Below are 6,000 nucleotides of genomic sequence, written 5' to 3' on the forward strand. Positions count from 1 at the left end.
GGGTATTCTGGGGATTACAAAATAGATATTCCATGGAATCTATTTGATTCCATTATTGTTAAGTTTGTAAGGGTAAATTAGTTACTCGGAAAATACCTCATAGTGGTGCTCGTAATTATACAAACAAAGAAGGTTTTTTCGCAATTGCACGTATCGAACAAGTAATATAGTTGACAATTAAGTTCGAATATCAATTCCACAGAGAATATTTAATTATTTAACCCTAGACGCTAAATTCTACCAATTATGCTCAAGTCCCACCCCACCCAGTTGAAAGTTGATTAATTAAATTAAGTTAAAGTAAAACAATTTAAACAAGCAAAAGCAAGAAAGTAATTAAATACGGAGATTTATCAAGGTAGACAAGCCTAGGATTTTATTCTCCCCCATATGTGATTATTAATTCTCAAATTCCTTCAATTATGCAAGTTATTACTCGGATTACAAACCTGAGATGCTAAATTAATCATAATCCGGTTCCGCGTGCATTGCGATTCTAGTACTCTAGATTCAATTACTGTATTCCTAGGCAATTAATTCTAGAACACAACATGAAGCACAAATCTCAATAATAGCTACCATAAGAGATTAACTATATTCCTATGTTAATACCACAAAGGCTCTTCTTCCCAAGTTAATTATTAAATTGATCTTCCGATTCATGCGTTTAACAAGAACAGAAAAGCACATAAAGTGGCTAGTTTCATGCACTTAATAAAACAAGTAGAGGAAATAACCCGTAGTTAAAACTTGCATAAAATCATAGAAAATGGTACATAAATTCCACATAGGGTTCAAAATAAAATCCTAGAAATAAAGAGTTTAGCTACTCATGATTAAATTAAAAGCTAAATAAAAATAAATCATAGAAGATAAAAACTATGCTTGAATCTTCAAAGTCTTCGTCTTCGTTATTGTTTCTTTCCTCTCGAACTTGCGTAAACCGAGGACTCCTAATTGTGTGCTTGAGATGGCTTTTAATTAGGTGGGAAAATTTGGGGAAAATGTTGTTTCCTTGTAATTTTTGGAACTTTCTTTGCTGCGCAGTCTTTCCTTCTTGAATATTTGACTTCTCCAATTTTGTCCACCTTTTCTTATAAATTGTAATTTTGACCCTCAATTTATTCAATTCTCCAATTTATGCTTGAAACACAATAAATCAAAACTTTAAGCATCAATTATCAATAAAATATACTCAAAAGCTCCAATTAAAAGATATGATTTAATGTAAAATATACACTTAACGCACCTCAAAACTTGAACTTTTGCTTGTCCTCGAGCAAAAACTAATCATAAGCAAATAACTAATCAAAGAGGAAGAACAAGGACTTTAATTTTTCCAACCAAACACCACGGGTTAATTTTTTAATGAATCTCCACCTATTCTACCTTATCAAGTAATGGCTAAAAGAAAAAAACAACGTTTCTCCAAGGCTCAAATCAAGGTTCTACGGATAATTTATATAAAAGGTCGGCTTGAAAGGCTCAAACGGTTCAAAGAAAGTCCATATCCCAAATCACTCACTACTCAATACGTCGTATCGTAAATTTCCTAAGGTGATCTCTCAAACCGAACATAGCATGGTTTAACATAAATTAATTCCAAATTTAAAATACCAAATGTTCAACAAAAACAATGCACAAAGTGTGATTCCTAACAATAATTTGCTTCTACGTTACGTTGAATCGAAAGCTAAACAAACATTTAGTCCTTATCGCAACAAAACAAGCAATCTCATCATTAGACATTGGTCATCTCTCATCATCATAACTCACCGATGCATCCGACTAAAGCAATATATATATATATATATATATATATATATATATATATATATATATATATATATATATATATATATATATATATATATATATATTACACGAGTTCGTGGAAGGCATATTCACGTCCGTTGCTGAGGAGATGGGACTCCTCATTGATGTTGTTGAGACGATGTTTGAGGGAATGCGTACGTACTTGACGGTGCTGAAGAGGGCAATTTGAAATGAGTCACCAAGTTCCGATGGCAGAACGTTGGGGTCCAAAAATTCGTGTGCCGGAACCGACTACTTTTGATGGTGTGCGCAATGCCAAGGAAGTCGAAAAAATCGTGTGGGATATGGAGAATTACTTCGAGGCAGAAAATGTTCCACACCGCGAGAAGGTGACCATCAGAAGCATGTATCTAGTGGGTGATGTAAAGTTGTGGTGGCGTGCTCGTTTTTCACACGATGCAAGTGCCAACCGAGGAAGATTGAGACTTGGGAAGCGCTGAAACAGGAATTTAAATACAAATTCCTTCCTTGCAACGTGGGCTGGATTGCAAGGGAATCCCTTCGATAATTGAAGCATATGTGGGCTGGATTGAGGATGTATGTCAAGGATTTGAGTTTGTTGCTCCTTAACATACATGATATGTCTGGTGAAGATAAATTATTCAACTTCATGGCTGGATTGCGGCCATGGGCCCAAACTGAGTTGCGGAGACAAAGAGTGAAGGATTATCCAAGTGACATTTCGGCAACAAATCGACTTGGTAATTGGGGGCGTTGATTCCGAGAAGGAAGGCTCGAAAAAGGATAAATCCAAGGGAAAGAAGTTTGGTGGCAAGGGTGGCCGAATTGGAAGCAGAAGGGAATGGTGATGGCGAAGGATCCACGGTGCAGGACAAATCGTGGCAAGCACCGAACGAGGGATTGTCTGAAGTGGATCAACTTCAAGGCTTTCCTAAAGCAGAAACGTTCTGAAAAGGGTACGTATTTTGTTGACGTAAATTTGTCTATAAAATCTTCTTCTTGGGTATTAGATACAGGTTGTGGCTCCCATCTATGTAATGATTTGCAGCTAATGACAAGAAGTAGAAAGCTTAAAGCGGGTGAAACCTACCTAAGGATGGGGAATGGATCAAGAGTTGCTGCTGAAGTCATTAGGGCTATTTCCTTCAATGTTTTGGATTCTAGTTTTCCTATTGTTCTGAACGATTGTTTATTTGTTCCGTCTCTCATTCGAAACCTTATTTTCATTCATGTTTTGGATATTTAGGTTTTACTTTTGTTTTTGGAAATTCGATTTGCATTATACAAAAGAATGAAAATATGATTTGCAAGGGACAACTATTAAACAATTTATATGAACTAAATCCAAGCGAAATACCCGTCAATGGCATATCAACAAAACGTAAGGAGATAGATCAAAACCCCGCACAACTTTGGCACGCTAGATTAGGTCATGTCTCTTTAAGAAGGATGAACGAATTTGTTAGTTAAGGATTGTTCACTTTGGACAACGTAAAATCATTACAAACTAGTGAATGCAGCCTTGAGGGGAAAATGACCAAGTCACCATACAAAGGGATAATGGAGCGAGTTGAAGGTCTTTTGGATTTGGTCCATACAGACGTATGTGGTCCACTAAGCGTAAGTACGTGGTTTTAAATACTTCGCTACCTTTACCGATGATTATTCAAGGTATGGGGTATATGTACTTGATGAAGTACAAGTCTGGAACTTTTTAAAAGTTAAAATATTTTAGACACGAAGTAGAAAAACAACTGGGACGAAGTATTAAGAAACTATAATCTGATCGTGGTGGAGAATAAATGAGTATCGAGTTCATTGATCATCTAAAACAGAATGGAATACAATATCAATAGACTCCGCCTGGAACTCCTCAATTAAACAGAGTTCCCGAATGTCGGAATAGAACTTTGTTAGACGTGGTTTGTTCAATGATGGGGTTCACTAACTTACCGGCATACTTATGAGGTCATGTACTTCGCACTGCCGTGTATTTGCCGAATAGAGTTAACACCAAGACGGTTAAATACACACCATACGAACTTTGGCATTCCTTGAAGCCCAACATCAAACATATTAAGATATGGGGTTGTCCAACTTATATGAAGCGATTAATGGGAGACAAGTTAGATAGTAGATCTGACTTGTGCTATTTTGTGGGGTATCTTAAGGATTCAATGGGATACACATTCTATTATATAATGGAAGCAAAAATGTTTCGTTTCAAAAAATTCAGGAAAAAAGAGTTTCTATCAAATAGAAAAGGCAGCATGATTGATGTGATCCCAATCACATCAAGCAATCAACGATTTCAAAGGTTTTCGATTCAGATTTTACATTGGTCCAGATCAGATTTGAGAGGCTTTAACCATAAAGATATCAATCTTGGAAAATTGATGCAATCACATATTATAAGCCTTTGGAATGTTCAAGATTTCAACAAGGAAAGATACACACGTTTTTGAAGAGATATGAGGGCTCTTTATTAGTGCATTTCAGCCTTGGAAGATCAAGACCATGATTTAAAAAGCTTTCTTAATTTAGATTCAATAAATGTTAATTAGATTGGCTGATTAGTGGCTGATTTGATTAGATAGACAATAATTCCTTGTTCTTAGTTTATTTCCATAGATTAGAGTAGCTGAACCCTATATAAAGGGATCAACTTGTATGAAATAAAACACACAACAATGTATTGAAATCATTTTGAATAAGAGTGTGTCTCTTCGGTTCTTCAAGAACCATTGTTTTTTTAAATGAACTTATCGGAGTTGTTCTCCGTGGCGTTCACCCCCGACTTATCAATCAATCTTCCGCAATTGATTGTGGCGTCTTCGCATACCAAGGTTCTTGCCCCCTTATAAGCAATGGGTCGCGGTTCCACCCCATTGAATCCTTCTTTGGACGGTCCAGGATTTGAAATCCGAAGTATTGATACCTGGTCTTGTCACATGGTTGGCGTGGTTCGCATCATTTGGTATCAGAGCCAACTTCCGGAGAAAGGTTTTCACCTATCATTTTGAGTCTTTTTTTTTTGTTTGAGTCTTTGGTCTTTCATAAATTTTCATCTTCTACGTTCTTGAGTCATCCAAGTTCTTCTACTCCTTATCTATCTTTGTTCTTCTAGAGTCCATTGTCAAAAAAAAAAAAAAAAAAAAAAAGAAGAAAACAATACCAATTTCAACCAACACCTTTCAGCCTCATGGATTCGTTTCCAATCATACACGGTCATTCCAAGGAACCGAATTCGAGGAAGAATTCTTTTGAAGAAAGGGAGTATGATGCCCAATCACATCAAGCAATTAAAGATTTCAAACGTTTTCGATTCAGATTTTACATTGGTCCAGAACATATTTGAGAGGCTTTAACCATAAAGATATCAATCTTGGAATGTTCTAATTGATGCAATCACATATTATAAGCCTTTGGAATATTCAAGATTTCAACAAGGAAAGATACACACGTTTTTGAAGAGATATGAGGGCTCTTTATTAGTGCATTTCAGCCTTGGAAGATCAAGACCCTGATTTAAAAAACTTTCTTAATTTAGATTCAATAAATGTTAATTAGATTGGCTGATTAGTGGCTGATTTGATTAGATAGACAATAATTCCTTGTTCTTAGTTTGTTTCCATAGATTAGAGTAGTTGAACCCTATATAATGGGATCAACTTGTATGAAATAAAACACACAACAATGTATTGAAATCATTTTGAATAAGAGTGTGCCTCTTCGGTTCTTCAAGAACCATTGTTTTTTTAAATAAACTTATCGGAGTTGTTCTCCGTGGCGTTCACCCCCGACTTATTAATCAATCTTCTGCAATTGATTGTGGCGTCTACGCATACCAAGTTTCTTGCCCCCTTATAAGCAATGAGTCGCGGTTCCACCCCATTGAATCCTTCTTTGGACGGTCCAGGATTTGAAATCCGAAGTATTGATATATGATGTGATCCCAATCACATCAATGATAGAACTTGAAGTAGTTAAAGAACCACAAAGTGAAGTTCAAGCACAAAAACAAGTAAACGAGCCAATACAACAATCCACTAATATACCTCCTGAACCTTTAGTACGCAGATCCGAAAGAGTTCGTAAAATGCCTGATAGGTTATTCCTCCTCGAAAATGATGAATATCATATTGAACTTGGACGAGATCCAAGGACATACAATGAGGTTGTACCGGAAACAGACATGGGACA

The sequence above is a fragment of the Erythranthe guttata genome, chromosome 2 (assembly GCF_056151865.1).
Source record: "Erythranthe guttata isolate IM_541 chromosome 2, IM_541, whole genome shotgun sequence".
NCBI classification, from domain to species: domain Eukaryota; kingdom Viridiplantae; phylum Streptophyta; class Magnoliopsida; order Lamiales; family Phrymaceae; genus Erythranthe; species Erythranthe guttata.